Source organism: Natator depressus, chromosome 7 (genome assembly GCF_965152275.1).
Source record: "Natator depressus isolate rNatDep1 chromosome 7, rNatDep2.hap1, whole genome shotgun sequence".
NCBI lineage: Eukaryota > Metazoa > Chordata > Testudines > Cheloniidae > Natator > Natator depressus.
The window spans coordinates 97159123-97184111 of NC_134240.1; the positions used below are offsets into that span (position 1 = coordinate 97159123).

Genomic DNA, 24989 nt, shown 5'->3' on the forward strand with positions numbered 1-24989 from the left:
TAAGTTTCTAGCCCTTGTGTTTGTGGAGAAGTGTTTGAAAATGTGACCTGAGTGCACCCTAAAGGCTCAGAAACCTGAAGGTAAAGAAAGAGAACCTAAAACATATTGTTTTTTTTTAAAATCTCTTAATATTTAAGGCATGATATTTTGGGTACTGAATCATGAACACCTGGGGTTGGCAATACTGTATTTAGATACTATAGGCCTGATTTTCAGTGGTGTCAAGACTCCACATCTTCAAGTCAGTGGGAACAATTGGTGCTCAGGAGCTCTAAAAATCCAACCCTACTATTTTGAGTCCTATTGCTCTTTTTACTCTACCAATAGTTTACTCAGACATTTCAGAATGTAGAGCCAGATCCTCAGCTGGTTAAATTGGAGCTGTGTCAATTTCCACCAACTGAGGATATGCCCCTTAGTATTTTAAAAACACGAAAGAGGCTTAATTATTAATCAAACTTGGTATTTTCCTAGTTGCAGTTGCTTTCAGTTTAAATTAGGATAATTTGCAAGTTTGTATCTGTGTTGTCAACCAACTGAATAGTAAAGCAAAAGTCTGAGTTCCAGTAACCACAGACAAACTACATGGGCTTGATGACCCATGAAATTTCATCTTTCGTTTCTTTGTTTATTTTCCTAGTAAAGTGAGAACTTGATTTGATGAAAGCATTATGCTGAAATTCACAGTACCAAAAAATACAAAGAGCAGCTACATAAAGAACACTCTTCCCTGTTGCCAGAAGAGCAGTCTCTAATCTAGCTTTCCCGTGCCACTCCCCCAACCTCCTTACTACTTCGCAGCACTTTGCTCGCTGTTGTTTTTTAGCTTATTAATAAAGTGAGATTAAATATCAAACTTACACTTGACTCTGAAATGAAGCAGTTTTGTCCCCTTTAACTTTTGATACCATGTAGGTGCTTTGAAGGACAGGAAGAAGTCTAGGCTAATATTTGACTACTTATTAAAACCAACAAAAAATCAAGACAGAAATGTAAATCTGTGTCTCAAAATAAATAAATAAATCAAACATTTGAAATCAGGATTCAGACCCTCATCTACAATGAATGATTAAAAATGAAGAAATCTTAGCTTTCCAAATGCAGCCCTGAAATAAACGATGTTCACTCTTTTATGCTGTTTAATATTACAGTCATCACTAACATGATTTTGCAAAGGTCCCAATCCTGCATGAAGCGGAAGTCAATGAGAGCCTATGGAGGTCTGCACTTAGGAGTTGCCCTGAACCTTGCAAGATCAGTTGTAGATTTCCAGTTCACTTGTAAACCAGTGAATGAGGAAACATGCCATCATAAAGACTGATCAAAATGTAACAAATCAATATTACTATCTCTAGTGGGGTGGCTGCCCCACTCCTGGAGAACAGGGGGTTAAAAGCAGCCAAGCTAGGCTGATTGGGGAAGAAGCCACAGCCGTGGCCAGCTCAATTAGGGCCCAGCTGGCCCCAATAAGAGGGCTAGGGGCCAGGAGCTAGTGAGAGGAGTTTGACTCTAGCCCTGGAGTGGAAAGGACTGGCTGCCTGGGAGCTCAGGGTACCAGAGAAGAGCAATGCTTGGGAAACGCAAGAGGAGCTCGGGAGCCCCAGCCTGGCAAATCTCCAGGCTGTGGGCTTTGTTAAAGGCCAAAACGGGGACTGGGGTTGCAAAGGTGCAGCCCGGGCTTAGGCAGAGGCAGCTGGTCTGACCCTCTTGCCAATGATGAGTGGCCTTTACAGACTGCAGTTTGCCCCAGCAAGAGGGGGCGAGATGACGACTGGAAGTAGCCACTGAGGCAAGGTGGGGATAGAGGAGTGGGGACTCAGAGAGTGGGGATACTGCTGAGGCAGAACCCCAAGGTAAAGGGGCACCAGGGTCCAGGAAGGAGACACTGGCCTGCAGAAGGCGCTCCGTACTCTGGAAAAGAGCTAATTCCCACATGACCAGCAGGAGGTGCCGTGCCTGTGAGTCTTCACCTCGCTACACTGTCCATAAACTCAGACTATGGAGAAGGTGGCTGAAAGGTCCAGATCCAGAATGTGCCAGAGCTCTGCTAGTGACACACAGGCCCTCTCAGAAGTCCAGAGAGGCCCGGGCCACTTCCAGCTTTTGAGGCCCCTAGCCATAAAAAAAAATAAAAAATGACGACACATGAAAACAAAACAAGGCACCAAAAAAAAAAAAAAGTGTGAGACAATTTGAAAAAAAAATGTAACAAATGCTGAAAAGACTTAAAACTAAGGAATACTAATTAAGAACTCAAAATGAAACAGTCAGACAGGTTATTATCCCTATCACTGAATCAAAACTCAAGCATGCAAGGTATAATATAACAGGCTGAGCTGAAGACAAAGGGATGACATATATATAGTAAATACAGATACAGACAGAGGGATAATGTCCAGAAATTTCAAACGTGTGTCCTCACAAAACTCACTGTACAAGATTGTACTCACAGATGTTCACCTTGAATCTGGGCCTATAGACTACGAAAGCCTATGATGATGACCAAGCTACAAAGCTAGGGCTCAACCAACCAACCAGTCACCTCTTTTAGCTACCATATGAAGATAATAATGATGAATTCTCATACATACATAATTCCGTAGTCAACTAGATGTAAAACTATAAAGACACTAAAATGTAACAATTCTCTACCTTTCAACATGCACTTGATCCAGCACCAGCTACTAGTAGTGGTTTGTTTATATAATCAGCTGATCTGAGAGGACATGTTCATCATGGTCTAAACTTGTGCCATCAGAACCGATGTATTTTTATTAATATTTATGAACATTTTAAACTCTTTAATATGACAAAATCTGTATCAGTTAACAAAAAAATTATGCCCTTTACCAAATCACATCTCTTATTTGCTTAAATTTGAAGCTCTAAGCTGAGTGTGTGTATCACATTTTCTTCCGATAGGGATGTGCATAAAAACAAGCTGTGAAACTTATCAAATGCCAAAAAATTAATAAGTGTCTACATTTGAGGCCCCCTTTGAGCTTGAGGCCCAGTCCAAATGGCCCTCCTGACCCCCACTCCCTTTGATTGGCCCTGGTGGCATGACAGCAAACATGCTGGCCATGTTGGGGAATTATACATTCTTTTAAATAATTTCCCTCCATAGCTTTAGGATTAACTTTAAAAATACTGTCCCTATGATATACTGTAAGGACCTTGTTGTGCCTGTTCTCCTGGCTAGTTGCATCGATACATGTTCCCTCTCTAACTTTTGCTGAGGTGCATCATTGTTATAACTTCCTTACTTGTTGTACATTGGAAGCCATGGCGGTTTTAATATAGTCCCACAGGTTGCAAGTCTAGTCTTGTCTTATCTATTTATTTTTATTGCTAAAGCCTGCATGTTTCAAAATGCAAGGAAACCAAGGATGCCTGAATCCTACAGATGCAATGATGAGTCATTATCACACCACGATGGGACAGTACACCCAAACTTCAGCCATCAGAAGTGCGTAATAGATGCCTATATGACTCCTATAACCACACGTTACATATTTTAAAAATCATTACAATATTTAAGATCATCAACAGTGACCTGGCAAGAAGATGTCTGCCAGTGTGAGCTTCGAGAGAGGTTCTAAGGAAGGACCTTGTCCCCTGAATGCACAGTAGAAAGCACATGGCGGAGAGCGGAAACAATCCCATAGAACTCCATGGATTTCAAAAGCCGCCTCCTGCTGCCCATCTCCCACTACAGGGACTTAGCATTTTCAAAGTCAGCACTTCCTCTCAATCATCCACATCAGCTATTACTTGTGGAGATGACAACTCAATGCCACCAGGCATTGCAGACAGACCAGGGCAATGACAGGAGGCCTTTGAAAAGAACAGATTAAGTGTAATGCCACAAGGTGGCCAGAGGTCTATCAAACAAAGGCCATTTAACCCTCCCTTTGGGAAGAGACATCAAAAAGGTTTGATCTGGTCAGCTAAAATGAACAGGAGGAAGAAGGATCAGGAGAGAGAAAACTGGATGCTTTTCATAGCACCTGACAAAGACTCTCACTGTCAAATAGGAGGAGCTTGTCAGCCAGTAAATTAACATTGCAACAGAGTAATGGAGCACTCCTTTTGCATTGCCAGAAGCAGACATATTCAAATTCTAGGTTAACTGACACACACTACACACCGCCAAGCTCAAATATTTATTAGTCTAGTGCAGAGGCCTTCATTCTGTGAGGTGTGCCCCCCGGGGGGCATGGAGTAACATTTGTGGGGGCGAAGCTGAGGCCCAGACCAGCCACTACAAGGGGTGGGGAGGAAGCACTGCCCAACTGTGCTCCTGGCCCCAGCCCCGGCTGCCCGCCCCACCCTGGGGCTCTGCACCCAGCTGTGGCTATAGGTCTTTAACCTGCAGCTGACAGTCCATTCCCACCCCCAGGCATGGCCCCAGCCCCCTTACCTCTGTCTGCGTCCCCCACTCCCAGAGCTGTGGTCCACCTCCCGGCTCCATTTGGGGGGGGGAGGTGATAGGGGTAAGGGGAGACGCAAGATAAAAAACTTGGGGACCACTGGTTTCATGGTCAACTGATAGTAAGGAAAACAGAAGTGCCCATAACAGCCTTATTGCATCTAATAATGTCTATCTGTTAGAGGTAACATAACATTGCATCTCACTGTGGCTCAGTGTATACATGTGTAGGCCAGGTTTGGACAGGAAGAGAGAACACCTGCTGACAGCTGGTGTCTAGAGTGTTCCAACACCTGCCTATTTCAAATGTAAATCTCTGATTCTACTGCAGAATTTTACAGTTACATACAGTTTGGGGGTTTTATGCAAATCCCTGATTCCCTTCTCCCTTACACTGGTAAATCAGAGATACATCTGTTGAAATTAATGGAGTAATTGGTGCTAACGAAAGAAAAACCAGGACCAGTAAGTATGGTTTAAGAACAATTTGAACATGAATGACTTTATAAGAAAACACTGCAGTAGAATATCAGACTATTTCATGCCGTATGAAATGCATTTAGAAACCTTTAATCAAGAAATACAGCAATAGATTGAAACACTGAAATATCACTACTGTCCGTAGCAGCACTTTGGACCACTACTGCAGAATACTAAAGTACTTACATTTATATAGGGAGTACCTATGCTACATAGGGCAGGATGCTTCCTTTATACTTCATATCAGCGATTGCGCCTGTTTTTAAAATTATACCCAGTTGTTCTCTGCCTAGTCAACTATATACGTATTGGGGGGAGGAGGGATTTAAAAATATTTGAAGTGGTATGAGTCAAGCACTCAGATTGTCCCAGTAACTGACTTAATGACAGGCTTCTGAAAACACCAATGTTTGTGGATTATCCTCAGTTTAGAATGCCCATTCCATCCCTCTCCACTTCACACTCCAGAGCTAAGAATGTCAACAGTCCCACATTCTTCTCAGCTACAATAAAACAAAGCAGTATTATGTTCTTTGCTAATTCATTTATTTAAAGACAAAACCCAGACAATACTATTTGCAAGGGATGAATTATCTGTATTCAGACTGTTTGGACTGACCTGGTACTTGTTGCTGCCTGGATTTAAAGATGACAACACATTCTTCAGTATGACTAGAGTATTTGCAAGCTATTTACTTTTAAAATAGAAGTTCATCCAAAAGGGCTTCGAACCAAAAATTTTTAAACAAATCTACAGAGAACTTGCAGTGGCTTAAAAAATAAAATTGCTGAATATTTAAAGCTTTCTTCACCTAAATGGCTGCAGTTGCTAGGCAACATGGACCACATATACGGAAGTGTCCTTTGCTGTGATGTGTTGTGCTTTATTCTAGAAAATCCTGGTATATGTTTTATAGCAAGCCATGACTGTATATTAGCCTGATTTTTACTACTGTATTGTTAAAGATTTATTTTTTGTTGCATTAATAAGTAATTTTTTGTTAGAAGAATAAGTTCCACATACACTAGAACCTCAGAGGACTGTGGGGAGAGTTAGAGGAAGGCATCCAAAACACACAAACATTGCTGTATAGTTCACTGAGTAAGCATGAATGGGGAATCCTTCCATGGTGGCAAGCAGTTCAAAAACTCAGTGTGTCATGGTATAGGCTTGGTATAGGCCTGTGTGAAAAAATGATCCCTAGGGGCTGTAGGCAACTATGCAATATGATTCCATGAGGTGCTGAGGGCTCTCAGTTCTCACTAGATGCAACAGGAACTGAGGAAGATCAGTATCTGAAGGCTGGTCTACACTGGGAACTTACATTGGCATAGCTACATCTCTCAGGGGTGTGAAAAATCCACACCCCTGAGAGATGCAGCTGTGCTGACCTAAACCCTGGCGTAGGCAGCACTAGGCTAATGGAAAAATTCTTCTGTTGATCTAGCTACCACCTCTAGGGGAGGTGGATTAACTGTAGTGATGGGAAAACCCCTCTCACTGCTGTAGCGAATGATTACACTGAAGTGCTCCAGCTGTGCCGCTGTAACATTTTAAGTGTGGACATACACAGAACTGATGCCTTAGAGAGTATCAGAGACAGGGAGAGAATGCTAAGTAAAAATCATTAACAACCACACTTTGCATTTAGATAGTAACTTTCATCTGATGATTACAAATCAGTTTACAAGCAATTAATGAAACCACAACAACCCCTTCAAGTATCAACAGTAGTAGTTATTTCTGTTATACACTTTAATAACCCAAAGTACAAAGAGTTAAGTAACTGGCCTAAGGCACATGGGAAGTTAGTGGCATGGCCAGGAGTAACCACCAATCACATGTTCTAACTCAGCAGATATGGTACATTGAAACAGGAGTGACAGCTCTCTCAGTGCAAGTCAAGGAAGAGGATGAGAGCTGCTTTTATGTTTATGGAGAGGAGTGGGAGGTCTTCCTATGCCATTAGCAGCAGAAGGAAAGCTGTGGTTTCCTCTACTGCCTTTACTTTAACCCTTCTTCTAAACACTAAGCAAGTTGGGCTGAATGAAATTTTTCCACTAAAACTTTTTGCTGCTGAAAAATACAGATTTAGGTCAACTGAAACATTTCTGAATTTGTGTTAATTTTAGTGAACTTTTCCAGTTAAAACAAAACAAAAACAACTGGAAATACTGAAACAAACCATGTCCACATTAACAAATGTCTCATCCTCATTTTACACGTTGGAGGACAAGGTGGAGCTTTTAGCCCAGTGGTTAGGGAATCCCCCACTCTGGAGCCGAGACTGGAACCCAGGTCTCCCCCCTCCCATGAGCATACCTCACTTCCGACTATAGGCTATTCTGGGGTAGAGGGGGTCATCTCTCCCAGTCTTCCCTGTTGAAGCTGATCTACTTTGTATAACTAATTAGACAGTTATTGGAGCAGAGACAGGAATGCAGGTCCCTGAGTGCCCAAACCCTTAGGCTATAGAGTCATTCTCAATCTCTGTCTCTAGCCCAATGATTAGTTAATTATTCACACAGAGTGGAACAGCTTCAACAGGAGAGACTGAGAGAGACCCACCCCATAGCCCAGTGATTAGAGCACTCTCGTGAGAGGGGAAAGACCTGAGTTCCAATCCCTGCTCCAGGACAGGGATTCAAACCTGTATGTCTTGTACTCCAAGGACAGCTATCAAAAGGAGTGCTGTTAAAGAACACCTATATGGCCTCAAGGACTGCCATGTCCATTGATTATAATGAGACGTGTCAGTCAATTGATCATAGTGAATTTGTCCATACTAAAAGGCATAGACCTAGGTGGACCTGAAGTGGTGACTCTCAAAGGGAGGATTAAATGACTACAAACTAAATTGGAGAGAACTGAAGACATCCTTAAATGCTGACAAATCGCAGGCTACACTTGTGGGTCACATTCCCAGAGACAGTGATAAAACAACGACAACGAATGCTAAAATACAATGAAAAGATGAGGCTTTATGCCAGTGGGTTTGGCTGTGGGCAATAGCGGTACATTTCAGAATTTCCAGGCCAGTTTCCATTAGTGGTTGAGCGATTGCATTTCTGTATAGTGCTCGTATGTGTTAATGCATTAACGTCAAGAGATTTTCCTCTGAATTCCGTTTTAAAGATGCCGCTGTTTTAGCAAATCATTTTGTTTGTTACTTCCATCTTTCAGTCATGATTTGGAAAGAAAGAAGCACATTTCCGACATTTTTGTCTCAAAATGTCAAATGCAGCCTTTTAGTGGCCTGTTTTTAAGGGATAACAGTGTTGGTCTAGTTTGTTTACTAGTGATACTTAATTTTCTTTTGTGGCATGTTTTTCAATGTCACTAAGTTAGTGGGCATCTTTTCCCTCTCGTTAGGGAGGGTTTTCAAAAACGCTCATCTTTGGTCTAAATCTGCTCCTGTTGTAGTCTGCTGAGCACTTTTGAAAATCCCACATTTAATGGCAAATGGGAGAAATTATTATTGGAACTGTAGTAAATGAGATGTAATAATCTCTCTCTTCTTTCAAGTGAGTTTAGCGCATCTGAAAAATACCCAGTTGGCATCACTGCTTATCTACAAAAGAGATTATAGTGTGGACTGACGTAGGGGGCCCCCATTTATGAAAAAAGATTATAATTTGCTCTCAATATCCATTGACCATGATGAGAGGCTGCCAGTTGATGTCTACTGCTGTGGTTGGTTTTCTGAAATAGGAACTGAAATATCGCCAGCTCATGCTAGTTAGTCTTCAAGACTCATCTTGGAAAAGCCTCCAGCTCTGGAGATCTGAATCAGATCTATGTAGATTTTTTTAATAGACGCACATGCACACAAAAATACATATATATTCTTGTGCCCTACATTTATTACAGAGCAAGAGTCCAGTTTCAAGCCAACATTCTCTAAAATAAGATATATTACCATTTTTCTGCTATATCTTGATTTTTTACGGTATGTTATTTTGATTTTTTTTCATAGAAAGGAGGGAAAAATAATCTGATACAAGTACTCTGCCCCCGAAGTGTTGTAAATCTTTCATTCAAATGTTTCGATGTAAAGCAAGAGAAATCAAGTCAACATAGATATGTATATATTTTGAAGATTTTAGGGTCTGAAAAATACTCTCTTTTTTTTATATACTCTCTTTTGTTGCTTTGGATGAGTTCTCTGTCCCAATCCCAAATTCCATCCCACCCATCTGACATGATTTTACTGATTGTAAGACAGCTCTGAAGAAAGTAGTTTCACACACACCAGCAAAGTTTCTTTTCTGTTTACATATTTTCTCCTTTTCACAAAGTTTCAAAAATAGAGGAGAAGAGAGGAGCACATGTATTCATCTGGGTTCCAGCTCCTTGCCCTCTTGATGATGATAATAAAATAATGATAATACCTATACAGCGCTTGTCATCAGTAGATCTCAAAGACCTTCACAAGCTTTAATGTATTTATCCTTATAACTATGTATTTTGCCTAATAAAGAGGGCAAGCAGCCTGAATCTGAATATATAATAATCTTGCCCACACCTACATCCTCACTCTCATTTGGCCCCTGCTCCTTTCTGCTCTACTTCTCTCCCTTTACTCTCGGCTTCAAACATCTTTTCCCTGCCACCCTTCTGCTGAGAAAAACCTCCTGTGTGTTCAAGCACTCTCCTCCTTTTAATTCCTCTTTAAAATCTACTTATTTCATGAAGACTTCCAATGATGATTTCATTTGCCATTTTTCTGGATTGCTTTCCCATCTGCTGTGTTTTCCTCTCTCAATCAGGATTGAAAACATCCTGGGGCTAAAACCATTGGCCAGATCTTAAGCACACTCAGATCTTTTTGTGAAAAATCTACAAGACAGACCAAGCAACCCATTTTTGGAAGAATCCTTTCTGCACGTTCTCTGGTGTGATTATGTGAGACCCCTGCCTACGAAGAGGTCAGCAGGTTTCAGCCTGTTGGGTTAATTGACAGCATAATGAGGAACACCTGGCAGCAAACCCAACTATCCCCTGCTGAACTTGAATGTATCACAGGTTTGGTTAAGGATAATGAGACTGCCATTCAATGACATTTTGAGGCAGCTAGGGTCTCCCCCGATCCCTGATGGGCTGGCGGATACCCTGTCAAACAGACTTTTGGGGATACGTCTTCAGCAGGCCTCTGTCTTGTGAACACATAAACACACTGCTTGTATTCATTTACACGTACAAATGGGCATCTGCATGCATAGTTCGTGTAATCAGATAACTAATTGCTCTGTATGCATGTGCAAATGTAGGTTTCACACATGCACATTTAGTACACTTGCAAAATACAGAGCTAAGCAGAGCTATTTCAGAATCTTCTGTAGAATTGGAACTATGCAGCTAGAATCTTCAACTGTGCGATCTCACAAGTGGCAATGAGAAAGTTCCATACTGATTTTCTGGAACTTTTAAGTCAGCTCATCTTTCTCTATATTCAGCATACACTTATTTGAGCTGGCAACCAATATCAAGGAACAAAAGCACTTAAAGTACACTTGATGGTAGGAAAAAAAAGCAAATAAATAAAAAGGAGAGAGGTGAACTAACCCACTGAACAAGGTACCAAACCCCCAAAATACGTGCTTCCAGTATGTAGATGAGCAGGATAATGCCAGAGGAGAGAAAAGAGTGGAACAATATTTCTATCTTCTAGGGCCTCATGTAAAATACTGAGGACACAAAAGACAATAATAATGAAACCCTACTGTAATTAATCTGTCTTCAAACAACATAAATAATAAATCACCTCCACCACTGTAGAGCCAAGGATAGAACTCTGGTCCTTCAAATCCAGAAAGCTCAGGCCTCTACGCCTTGAGCTAAAGGACATTTTCTACAGTGCCTAGTAATAGCTTCCCTTGTCCTAGTATTAGATCACTTATTCTCAGGTTGGCCCTTCTTACTTGTTGGTGGCAAGAGTGAATTTAGGACCAAATTCATATCTGGAGTCAGTATAATCAAGTTATTGTCAATCAATCATCCCAATTCTTCACACAGTTGTCAGAGGTTACTAGTTTGCAAAAAAAATGACTCTGTTGAAGTATGCAGTATGTGGATATCAACTGCTTATGAGGGATGATTTAAACTGAAAAACAAAAACAATCTCACTTCCAACTCAAGTGACACTTGAGACCTAGCTTCTAAGATAGGGCTTAATTTGTGCCAGGATTTGCCAGGGCTGAGCCCCAGCACCTCTAGGCTGGGAGGTTCATAGCCCTGGCACCTCTGGGCTTGCCACGTCAGTTATGAAAGTAAAAAAATTGCTTTAGCCTCAGTACCTCTTTCATTACAAATTAAGCACTGCTCTAAGATAAGAGAGTAGCGCTTTGCCCAGTGAGATTAGACCCCTTAAATATGCTTTCAAATTTCTCATAAATGTTCTTTGCTAAATTAGAAAATGTAAGAAAACATCCAAATATCCTATTTAATTTGAGCAACTTTGTCTAGTTCTATGAAAGAGAAGACATTTAATAATCAATGAAAAAACAAACAAATGGACTAGTAAAATGCTCAGCTTTAAGAGAACCAACTTATGTGGGTTTCTATATAAAAATATTTTGGCTTTTCATTCAATTATAGAGTTTAAGGCAAAAAGGAATCACCAGATCATCTAGTTTGAGACTTGTGTATATCATAGGCCACCAACACCAGCCAGCACCACACACTGAAGAGAACTGAAATTAGCTTTTAATATTGATATTTTATTTTTATGGCAGTATTTGACAAGAGGATTGCTTTAATTTATTGCTGTGACATACTGGAAAATGTCATTTAAAAATATCTTTACTCCTGTTAATATTGCATAGAAAATAATATCCCATGCTGACCAGTAATTTATGAGTTCATTATTTAGAATGTGATCTATCCAGAGTGACAAGTTACAACCTTTAAGCCACAGTCCCCTTGCCTTAAGTATGGTTATATTGTTCATCCCTATATCATTTTCTCCCTTTCAAATCTCACATCCATTTGTTGTTTTGTTCTTTAAGGAATATGTGTCCCGTTACTAGAGAAGAATACAGCCTCAAGATATTTTTGAATGGTTCCACAGATATACAATTAAATAGCTTTAAAAAGTGGAGGGGCAGCATGGTCTGGGGATGGAGTGTGGACAGGGAGCCAGGAGAGCTAGATCCTATTCTCAGTTGGGCAAGTCACTTCTTCTCTCCGTGCATCTGCTTTCCCTTCCACCCTAGCTGTTATCTATTTAGATGGCAGATCTTCAGGGCAGGGACTCTCTCTCACTGTTTATGCAGTGCCTTGCACAATGAGGTCCTAAACACAGTTAGGGCCTCTAAATGCTATAGTAGTCATAAAAAGAAAAAAGAGGGATTTTCATCCTGACGCAAAGCATAAGTACACCCATTGCGTGAGCAGATAATGTTTCCTCTAGTTAATCTGGGCTGAAGGGAAGGCTCTATCTCCCCTTGGGATTCACATCCAGACTCCTCTCCTGACGTCAGGTGTCTAAGCCATTTCTTGCAAGAAAGGCAGCAGAGCACACATAACTCCCCACAAAACAGCAGACTCCCATAATCTTTACCCAGTGGTTAAGATACTCTATACCTAACCACCAGACTATAGAGTCATTTTCATTCTCTCTGGCCCAACACATATTTAATTATTTATACATAGTGGAACAGCTTAAAACGCAGAGACTGAGAAAGACCCACACCAGGATATCCATAGCCCAGTGGTCAGGGCACTCATCTGCAGGATCTGGTCGCAGCGGGGGGAACCTCAGGTCAAGTCCCTTCTCCATGTCAGGCAGAAGGGTGGGGGGATTGAACCTTAGTTTCCCACATCTCTGGTGGGAGCTATAAACACTTGGCTAAAGATTATAAGGGTAGATGCCTCCGGCTCCCATTTTGTGAGGAGTTCAGTGTGCGCTGAGTAAACCTAGTGTGAGAATTCTGCTGGGGTTTCAGCATGAGACTAGTGAGAGAGTCGGGACTGAAGTGGCTGTGCGCATGCCCAGTGGCAGAAACTTTTGCACCTTGGGGACCTCAAGAGTTAGGCGGCGGCTGAGCAGGGGTTTGAGGATCTCAGGGCTTGTTTACACTACCGCGCGGGGTCGATCTAAGATATGCAACATCAGCTTCATGAATAGCACAGCTGACGTTGACGTACTTAGATCTACTTACCACGGTGTCTTTATTGCAGAAAGTTGACAGCTGACGCTCTCCTGTCGACTCCACTTGCGCTTCTTGTTCTGGTGGAGTACCAGAGTTGACGCGAGAGTGCTCAGCGGTCGATTTATCGCATCTATAGTAGACGCAATAAATCGATTTTGGCAGGATTGATTGCTGCCCACCGATCCAGTGGGTAGTGTAGTCAAGAACACAGTGGCCCCTAAATGTTTGACTTCGGTGCCTGAAGGCTTGTCTAAACTACCCACTGGATTGGCCGGCAGTGATGGATCCAGCGGGGGTCAATTTATCAGACACGATAAATTGACCGCTGAGCGCTCTCCCGTCGACTCTGGTACTCCACCAGAATGAGAAGCGCAAGCGGAGTCGACGGGAGAGCGTCAGCTGTCGACTTACCGCAGCGAAGACACAGCGATAAGTAGATCTAAGTACCTCGACTTCAGCAACACTATTGATGTAGCTGAAGTTGCATATCCTAGACCAACCCCATGCGGTAGTGTAGACAAGCCCTAAGTCCTCTTACAGATGTGGGCCTTTGTACAGTTGTAATTCCTGCTACATCTGTAGCGTATGTGATACATACCAAAAAAGGACGTTAAAAATATCATTTAGGTTGCAAAATCAAGCACCTGAAAGTTGGGAAATACCAGATTTACAGTTCCTCATGCAACCTAGATTCTGCCCCCTTGTGCAATTATCCTGGGGCCCAGGTGAGTGCAGCTGTCCTCCCCCTGCCCTCTTCTACTACAAATGGTCTGGCAGCTCACTGGAGCTCATACTGTGCCCACTGGTGGTGGTGCTTTGGAAATGGCATAAGCAAAATTTTCCTGAGGAACACAAGCAAGAGAAAGAAAATAGCAAATTTTAATAGCTTATATCTCAGCAAAAATTAAATGAAATTTCATGGACCTAAGAAAAAACACTTCCTTAGCCCTAACTCTATGTGGATGGAATCAACAGGGCTCTGCATGGGCACAGGGATCTGTCTGTGTTGCACACCTTGCAGAATCAGGGCTTGGATTGTACAAGCTTTGGGAGAGGGAATATCTTTATCTTTGCATCTTTTACCATCTTGATTACCCTTCCAAACACTAAGATTACAAACACTAATATAGGTAATAATAATAAATATGAAACATTATTTTCCTAAACGTAAAAGTTTCTTTTTAAGGCACTATCCAAGTGAAAGGAAAAAAGTAATATATTTTCAGACTCTTTAGTATTATTCATCAGGAACTAATAAGACCATGGGGATAAAATAAGTTTAATGTTAAATTAGAGGGAGATTTCTAAAAGTGACAGAGGGATTTAGGAACACAGGTCCCATTTAAAGTCAGTGAGTCTTGTGCTCATAAATGCCTTAGGCATTTTTTGGAAAAAAAAAATCTCACCTTTAGGGTTCAATCGTGCTCCCTTTGAAGTTAATAGAAGTTTTGCCTTTGGCTCAAATGGGAGTAGGTAAGATCAGGCCATTCAAGCTTAATTATTAAAAGAAAATTAAGCACCATTAATGTGGAATCTCATTCAGATTTACATCCTAGTAATGTATAGTAATACCATTTTGAGTTCATTAGTGCTGCTCTTTATTTCTGGCATGTGCCAAGGGACACATCCATTATGCAACCAAGGGACAGGCAAGGCAAAAGAGAGCAGCATCAGCAAAAACAAGAGAAGTTTTTGTGCATCCAAAGTACCGGTTCCATCAGCTAATTACATTTATCCAGATTTGCACAAAGGGTTGAAATAGAAGTCAGGGCTACCACGGACAGATGACAGGTCTAAATATCACTGAATAGTATATCAGGTTTGCATAGCTAATAGTCTTCTGTTCAATTAATATTAGATTACAGTACTTCCACAGCAACCTTAGCAATACATGAAACACATTCAAGCCATGGCTTATGATAAAATAATTCTCATGAAACAACAGATGTAAGTTGGTTACTAGCTTTATGCGGATGACCCAGATTTGAATTAAATCTCAGGACACTCGCATCTTAGCCTGGGAAAGTCCAGGAGAATCACAGAGGCCACTGTTCTGGAGCACCTCTAAGTAGCCCCAAGTTTACAGGCTGTCAAGTAACCAGCAGTCTCATCAGTAAAGCAATTCAGCCTTTATAGTTGGCATTACAATATGAGGATTTGGGGTGGGATCTAGAAAAGGAGAAAATGGGAATCCAGAAAAAAAAAACAAGTGATAATATCCATACATTTCCCAATTTAAGCTAACCTATTATCTTGAGCCACTTCCTATGAAAGATAATTCCCCTTTTTTGCATATTCCCTTGGTCAAAGTCCCTTGATCTTGGGGCTGGTTGAACAATGTGGAAATTACAATATAAAAGAACATCCATTTGTGTTGTTTTGAAGTACGCCAACGTACCTTCCCAAAAAAAACCATAAGCACTTATTTTAAGAAATATGATTTGCCCCCAAACTATTTTTCTCATGTTTTAATTAACCCTTTCACTTCAGTTATTAATACTTTTTGTATAGAATACAAAAGTGAGAGTTGCATTTGGAGACTAAAGAGTATTGCTGGAATAATTGAATTGCTGGATAATTGCTGGACTCTACTGAACCTGTTGCCTTTCTTCAGTGTCATCAGTTAATAAGGAACCCCTTATGAAATGGTCCTGGACAAATTAAGAGTGCAACATAATGTGTCACAGATTTTGTGACCACCTATAGAACATAATAGAAAATTATGACCCTACTCTAGAATTGGATAGGATGGTTCAAAAGGAAGGATGCCATTCCCTATTAAAGAGTAATTTCTATAGAACCTTATCTAATTTCTTTTTATATTTGGTTGGTCTCTATCTACTCCAATAGGACTTTACCATAGGAGACAACACAGGAAAATAAGATCTGCCATTCCAGAATAGACCATTGATTTATCAGGTCCAGTATCCTGCCTCCAGTGATGGCCAATACTTGATGCTTCAGAAGAAGGTGAACTCCCCTTTCCTTTCAACCCTCACCGCATATTATGTTCCTAGCCAGTTCTACAGAGAGGGAGATGGGGGTCAAAGGCAAGACTGATTCCCTAGTGTCCTTTACCGTGATTAGCTTATATCTGGCTTACTCTTATCACAAGATGCATGACTACAAATGTTACTATTGGTCATAAAGTTATCCAGTCCTGTTAAAATCCAACTATGTTATGATGATTTGACAGACTGATTTTGGCTACTTTATTGAATCAAGATGTGTTTAGATCCCAGATTCAAGTCAATTCACTTATGCAAGATTTTCTGAGCATTTTTTCTTTTCACCTTCCATGAAAGGAAATCTTGAACCAGGGGGGTTAATTACTTATATAGTAAAATAAGATTCACACCTACAAACTTTTGAGATGTTTGTCACCTTCCTCCAAAAGGATAAACACAGATGTTTTGAAGGAAGGTGTTAAAATGAAGGAATCATTATTCAAAAGCATTCTGTTATTGAGACAAGCATTCATCTGTAAGTACTAATTTGTCAATTAGTTTTGAATCTGAACCCACTGCAATACAAGGCAATGTTTAAAAATTATGTTTTGACAAGAGCAAAGCCAAATTGTGCTCTTGCTCACATAAATGGATAATACATGTAGAAACTTTTTAGAAAGTTTTACAGTGCAGGGGATGTTAGCAACTATCACTTTCTAAATATTTAATAAGAAACAGAGATAGATCTTGATTTAGGAAACATGTTTAAGTCTGTTTCCTATTCAGAACAGTTAGTGGGACTTAAGCATGGGCTTAAAATTAAGCTCATGCTAAAGAGCTGTTCTGAATAGGGATGCTTTCCTGAATCAGGGTCTTAGTTAGAAATGCAGGTTTCTCCTGTTCCAAGAATGTGCCTGTCCCTATTTTGGTAGAATTGCTAACCTATTTTTTAATTCAAGACCTGTTCAGAATTAATTCTTGTATCATATTGCAATTGATATTTTACTCCAGAGAACAGTCATCCGTTTCCAGTTCAGAAGGCTAATAGAGCTAATATGAAATAAGCAGAACTTAAACTTTGAGAATAAAGTACTAAAACAGCTCCCATCTCAAATTCTCCTGTACTGTGTACTCCAAACACCTGTAATACACTCACAGTCCCACTCTGAAAAACAAAGCACAGCATTTATGACAACATATTACCCATTATATGTAAACCAAGAGAACTGAGTCCAAACTGCTGGTAGCAATAAGCAGCTATATCTTTCAAGTGAATGACCAGTGCACAGGAATAATACCATACATGTAGACTCTGTTGTACAATGCATGGATTCTCTGAAAGTATCCTGATGTGAGAAATAACAGACAAAAACCAATCTGATTCAGATCTAATGTTTTTGCTGTATAGATTCTGTCTGCATTTTAAACACTGTCCAGGCAGAGGTAGACACATTTATTGAAAGGAAAGGAAGCTTAATGGGAATAAACAACATTTATAGCCAAAAAGGAGGAAACATTTGGATAAAGGCAGCTTCCCTTTTAATCTAACAGGTTAAACATCACAGAATAGGAAATGGTTCTCATTACATGCAGTATGTGCACCTGTCAGAGTTTAGAAAATAGGAAATGTCAAAATCATTAATTTAGTGAACATAAGAAGTACCCTGTGACAATAATCCATAAGTTGCAAGGCCCTAAAAATAATGCAACATCTACATGCACAAATGCAGAAAGGATCTGTATTTACAAACATAGTTTCTGGCATTTCAGTTCAACCACATTTGATTCAGACTCTATGAAGACTCTATGAATTAATAGCTACAGCAAGAAGGTGAAGCTACTTATCTAATAAAATATAATGGTATTAGGAAGGCCTACATGCTTCCTCAATGAAAGCTGCCCGGAATCATAGCTGCATTTCTTAATCATACCAAAGATGTTAGATATTTAGAAAAATTATGCCAAAAAGAGCATGCAAAACAGGATATTTGAAAATGGATTAGACAAAATATATAAATAAATCATTCTTATGTAACTGTACATATGAAGCCGTATATTTATTACGTACATATACATATATATTGACAAACACGTATAGAAACTAACCTTACAGGCACGCTCCATCATGATACACACTGCTTGTCTGCTTTACCTGAGGATAGTACCATTCCTTGTATGCAGAGCACTTCATTCTAAAAACTGTGGGCTGTTCCTAGCAGACAGATTTTAAAGGATTTTTTAACGATGCACATTGCAAAAGACTTTTTTTTAAAAATCCATCCCTGCTGCATGAGATTACATTTTCCATTTCTATCCTCTGAATAGTGGGACCAGATGAGGAATGATTCATCAATAAGTCCATGGAAGCATTTAGAAGAAGGGTGGGGGAAAGGAATCAACCATACAGTAAAATCTGCTCACCATGTTCACACCCCCAAAGTGAAGAATCAGACCAACCTAACTGAGGAGAAGCTAAAGATGAATTTCACAGGAAGGCTGCAGTTGCCGGGTGATACACTGTAAGCCCTGCTCCCTCCTGGGAGAATGAGCTCATTGCGAACATCCAACAGCCGCCCCTCAGCCATTGCAGTGTCACTGCAGCTAACAGCTGAGTGCAGGAACGTCATCACAGGAGATCACTTATAAAACTGAAAACCCTCCTTTTTAGAAATCTAAGTCAAACACACAAACGGGGATGTAATATTAGAGCACCCCACAACTAGCACAACCGAAAGTCCCTAGAAAATAGGAGGCAATCATAAAGGCTCGCCTGTTTTGTTGTTGTTTTTATTGAGCCTACAGTTTGCATTCTGTACAGTGTGAATCTGGATTTAACTCTTCCTCTTGCAAGGGTTATGTTTTTGAACAGGATACATAAGATTTAAAGGATAGTCACATTTAACTAGAACTGGTAGCTTTTGCACTTGATCATAGCAAAGGGGACATTTCAAGTGCATCATGTTAAACAGAAATCCTCACACACTCCAGTGCAGGGCCAGGTATTAGCAACTTATTTTTGATAAGAATGTCATTATTGAGTATTTCTTCATTCTGCAATTACGTGAAAATGGCAAAAAGGCAGCTGCTTTCCCGAGCTTCTGTAAATGTATTATTTGAGAACGAAAGCACTGCAGACAGTAAAAAACTGTCATTAACCCCTTATTTACTGCCTCTTGCCATCTGAGCATATTCAGCAATCACACTCACAATAACTAGCGTTTCCCCCATTATTTCTATGGTAACAAACAAAGACAAGTGGGCCAATGAGTGGCATGAATTGTACTTTGGGTGCCTTTTAGGTTTCAGTCTCTCTTAGGAAAGGTGGATTTGGTCACAAGACATTTTGATCCACACCAGAACTTTGCAAGATCTAAGATACACTTTTTCTTTCTGACAATTGTTCAATCCCTGGTCATAAATTGATTTAAAATGTTACAGGGTTTTTTAGATTTAACATTCCAAGTAAAAACCCTTACTTAAGCAAAGATTCCATATAACATAGAGGTGGGGCTTACTGGACTGAATACACGATTGGGAGCCAGGAAATGCCTGCTGTGACACTGACCATTTGCATCTTTGGACAAATCACATAACCTCTTGATCTCCATTTCCCTATCTGAAAAAGGTGTATACTATTACATTCTGCAAAGAGACATTGTGAGGACTGGTTAACCTGTAAACTGCTCTGAAGATGAAAAATGCTATACAACTGCAAAATACTATTAATAGAGGCCAACTGTTCACCCCTGGTTCTGGCTGATGACCACTATCCATGTGACACAGAGTCATTCCGCCACGTGCAAACAGGTGGCGATGCAGGTGGCTGGTGTGATCATGGGAATGGAGGCAGAAAATGAGGGCACCATTTCTGCTCCATCACCATCAACAGGATCCCCCTGAAGTCCTGCCACTGTGAGTTCCTCTTCCCCTCTTTCCTCCAGTCCTTGGGGGTGCAGCAGGAAACCATGAGAGGAGCCAGTTGAGGAAGATTCTGAATTTAATCCAAAATTTGGGGGAGCCAAGGCAACTGAAGCAGATTAAAGGTGGAGTGTACAATTGTATTATTCATTTGATAATGAAGGCAGAAGGTAAGCCGTCCTGTTTCCCACCAGAATCCCATAGTGTTCCTCTGACAATCAGGGCCCAGACACCCCCGGGGGAGAACAGGAGGCCTAAACCTCAAAAGAATAAACAATTGGATTGACCGATTATATACAATATTACTGTACTATAAAAGTGTATTGAGTGAGGTCTTTTATGAAAGCTGGTGACCCACTGGTGATTAATACCATTGTGAAATGTAGACATTAACACTATATGATAAATTATGAATACTCACTGATATTAGACTTTAAAATCTGCGACCAAACAAAGGGAGAAACAAGTTTTTTCTCAGACAGGAGGGAAGGCAGCTATCTGTCTCCAATGTAAATTAAACATTATGGAAACAAAACAATGAAAGCCCTATATACATACAAATCAGCAGGGGGATGGGAAGTCAACAAGAAGAGAACAGCAGGAAGCCTTCCTGACTCTTGCAACATGGTCAATGAACTTGGGGAGATATAAGCAGAAACAGAAAGACATTTATTTTGGTCTCCTTCATCCGAGGAGATAAAGAAGCCAAGTGCTTCGGGCTCTGTGATGGATCCTGGCCAAAGACTGTCTAGCCATGCTGGAAAAATGACTATGATGAGAAAACTACTCTGAATAAAAGACTGCAGTTTGTTAAGTTAGATTTTAATCCAAAAAGTGTATTTTACTTTTGTTTGTAGCCATTTCTACTCCTATTCCTCCCACTTGGTATCACTTAAATCTGTGTTCTATTTTTAATAAACTTCTTTTACTCTTACTATAAACCAGCTCAGTGGTGTATATTGAACTAGAGCGTGTTAACCCCAGTTAAGTTAACTAGCTGTGGTGTACTGTCTCTTTAAAAGGAGCAACAAACTTGATAAGGTTTTGTGAGTGTTTTAGTCAAGAAAAACATTCTTGGGGAAAACTTGGGGCTGGAAGAGTTGCTAAAGTCCTCCTGCAAAGAGTAACTGAGCAGCAGAAGCCAACGTGAAACCTTCTTGTTTTTGTGCTTACTGCTGGTGTCAAGGCTGACAGAACAAGGAGTAATGGTCTGAAGTTGCTGTGGGGGAGGTGTAGGTTGGATATTAGGAAAAAACTATTTCGCTAGGAGGGTGGTGAAGCACTGGAATGGATTACCTAGGGAGATGGTGTAATCTCCTTCCTTAGAGGTTTTTAAGGTCAGGCTTGACAATACCCTGGCTGGGATGATTTAGTTGGAGATTGGTCCTGCTTTGAACAGGGGGTTGGACTAGATGACCTCCTGAGGTTCCTTCCAACCCTGATATTCTATGATTCTAAGGCTGTGAGCCAGAATTGCAAGGCAGATGCTGACTAAACCTTTTAGTGGCCTGATTGAATCCCAAAGCATCATAGCCCCCAAAGCTTTAAAGATTCCTGTTGCCTGCCCAAGAGGAACACTATAAAACCGCAAGGGTATCAACTCAACTACACCTAAATGGATAAGGCAGCCACACCACAACCAAACTACACATAAAAGCACAGCATACCATACACCAATCTCACTATAGCCAAACTGCATGCAAGTCTAATGACGAACTACCAGCCCATATGGCTTTGTGCCCTACCCATTCTCCCTCCACGCCAACAAGTTTTTGTGGGAGGCTTGCAGGACTAATGGCCAGATAACCTATCTGTTTCCAGAGGAACGTATTACTTTAATTCTTTTTCTCTCATGACTCTACCTCTTTCTCAGTTTTGTCAAGTCTCTTCTTAAATTGGAAGCAAAAAAGTACCCAGAATTAAATCCAGTAAGGATTAGATTTATATCACAAATCAAAACAAATTAAAGCCAACTTTAATGAAAAAAAGAGGACAGTCATGACTAAATGAAAGATTAGATGAAAGCCAGCTGAGACCAAATGAAAGACCAAATTAAAGCTATCCAGAAAATATACAGAAGATAGCTAAGATCTTGAGCCTTGTGTTATGATCAGTGTAACTGGAGTCAGAGGGCCCACATTACCTGGAGGGACTGTTATTAAGGGGACACCAGAGGAACAGGGAATGAGTGGACTTAGGTTGGAAGCAACTCAATCACCCGGACAGAGCACGCCACAGAGTTTTATAAAGTTCCACTTGTTCAACTTACGCTGCACTCAGGCTTCACTTAATGCAAAAGCCTGACTGAAGCTATGATACCCTTTTTAAGCTAAAACAACAACGAGTCCTTGTGGCACCTTAGAGACTAACAAATTTATTTGGGCATAAGCTTTTGCAGGCTAAACCCCACTTCATCAGATGCACAGAGTGGAAAATACAGTAGAGAGGTATAAATACACAGCATGCGAAAAGATAGGAGTTGCCTTACCAAGTTGGGGGTCAGAGCCAATTCAATTAAGGTGGAAGTGGGCTGTTCTTAACAGTTGACAAGAAGGGATGAAAATCACTTTTGTAGTGCTAATGAGTTCAATGTCATCAAGGTGGCCCATTTCAAACAGTTGACAAGAAGATGTGAGTATCAGCAGGGGGAAATTAGTTTTTGTAGAGACCCATCCACTCCCAGTCTTTATTCAGGCCTAATTTGATGGTGTCCAGTTTGCAAATTAATTCCAGTTCTGCGGTTTCTTGTTGGAGTCTGTTTTTGAATTTTTGTTGTTGAAGAATTGCCACTTTCCAGTCTGTTATTGAGAGTCCAGGGAGATTGAAGCATTCTCCTACTGGTTTTGGAATGTTATAAAGCTTGAAGTCAGATTTGTGTCAATTTATTGTTTTGCATTGAGACTATTTCCCCCATCCCTTTGTGCACTGCATACAGTAGTTAAGTGATGACCATCTAACTAACTGGAGGACCTCACCTCTTGCTCATTCACTGTTCTACCACAAAGAAAGCAGTGTTTTGTCATAAGCCCTGATCCAACAATGAGTTCTGTGCAAATGGACTCCCTGTTCAGAGTCCCACTGAAATCAATGGGTCTCATGTGGGATACAATGGTCTGCCCAAAAGAAGCATATTGTAGGAACAGTGCCTTAAACTCACACACTAAAGCTGCTACATATAATATTGTGGGGGGGAGGAAAGTGTTGCAAACTTCAGAAAATTCTACAGTTTCTTAGATTTGGGGGAAAAAAAATTACATACAAAAAACCGAGCTGCTTTGCCCAGCTCTTCCTACACTTCATCATGCAATTATACCTTAATGTGGCTAATCCTTCCTCAACAGTACAGCTCAACTTTTCCCATGCTGCCCTGCCCCACACACTTTTCTACACCGGTCTAGACACGGACCCTCCTCCGATGTGTCAGTATGTGAGGGATAGGTTGGTTGTGATTTCTGACACCTGTCATGACTCCCACATTGAGAACTCCTAAACTAGAACCCTTCAGAAGAGATCTGGGGAACACTGGTGTAGCATTATGGTGACCTTTAGCATTGAGGGTGTATTTCCCTAGCACTGAAATCACTTTAAATAAGACCTTAGCTTATATAAATAAATGTTTGAGGACTTTGTGAAATTCAGGCTGTAATATCTGATCCATAAGTGCCAATACGATCTGTCATGTAGTTAGTAAAGGCTAAATATTGTGCACGTTAGCGGGATTGACAGCAACCCCTTTGCTCAATTTACAATCCATGGACATTCTGCTATTCTCCAAAGAGTGCAGTTCTTCCTGTTCGCATATTGTCTGAGTCTGTAGTTGCACAAAGGGGGGCTAGTTTCTTAAGAAGATTAGGAGTCATTTTAATGAGCGTAAGAAAGATTGACTTTTGAAGGAACAATATATGCTCAAGCCTCCTCAGAAGCTTGATATTGGTCTCCAGGATGTTAACCATGTTCAGCACAATCCAGCATTCAGGAACATAAGGTAGATTCCTGGAGGGGGTTTGGAGAACCAATTAGTGACTTGATTAGAGTCACCATAAATGCAGGTAGTATTTTTCCACCTCTGACATATGTCTTGATAATACCCTTAACTACCTCAGAACATCACAAGTGCGTGAGCAAAACATAATGGAAATTGCTTATACAGAAATCTGAGATGAGACTGCAGGGTTTGGTGACATGAGACAAGCCCCTCCATGACGTTAGAGGTATATTGCCAACTTTTCAGATATAATCCAAACAGTTTGACATTTTATCTGTCAGAAGAGAAATATATTGAGACTAACTTCTCACCTGATGACCCGTAGAAAGAGCTATAGGAAAAAGTGGGATAAATGCAGAGATGTACATGAGGGAAGTTGTTTAAACTGGTGTAAAGCAAGAAGCCATCATAAGTTTATATCACTCAGAAAGCATTATTCTAGGCTTGTCAGCTGACTAACTGCACTGAAAAACATTATCTGGGCAATTAATGTTACTTAGTGAACTCCAACCGTGCCATTCCAGTTGTTGACCAGGCTCACAATCTACCCTTCAATTCTGTGCAAGCTTTAGCAAGCATACCGGAAATCTTACTATTAGAGCTGAATTTTAAAATTTTCATTCATTGGGGAAAAGGGAAGCTGATCAAACTTCCATAGTATTTTTCCAAGTTTTTGATAAACCCTAGAGCTGGTCAAAATTTTTCAAATATTGGACAAAAAATAGGTTTTTTTTAAAGTTATGATCTTTAACCCCTTCTCTCTATATTATTTCATAATTTACTATATAGCCCTGATGAAGAACAGAAAGCCATACTGGTGACTGTGTGGATAGCATTCTGCTGTCCCTGGGTTTAAACACCTTTCCTGGTCTCTTGTCCAATAAGGGCTTGGATCCTTGTAAAGGTAGCACAACCAACCCATAGGAAGGAGCACCCCATATTACTGTGCCAGAACTACTGTGGCCAAGCCGGGAGCAGCTTTCTCTCTCGCCAAGGTGAGTTAAATCTAGACCCCTTGGCCAAAAGAATATTGCTGTGATATGACACTGTGTAGTAGAGGGGTATTAAACTC

At 40.6% G+C, this 24989-nt stretch overlaps 1 protein-coding gene across 10 annotated transcripts in view; it reads right to left on the reverse strand.

Annotated features, from left to right (window-relative positions):
• JAKMIP3 (Janus kinase and microtubule interacting protein 3) overlaps positions 1 to 18429 on the reverse strand; it is a 149356-nt gene extending 130927 nt beyond the window's left edge. For all 10 annotated transcript variants that reach the window (XM_074959132.1, XM_074959130.1, XM_074959131.1 and 7 more), the window contains exon 1: positions 18121 to 18429. The gene's annotated coding sequence lies outside the window, so the exon portion shown is untranslated. The remainder of the gene's footprint in view (positions 1 to 18120) is intronic.
• Positions 18430 to 24989: the final 6560 nt, after the last annotated feature.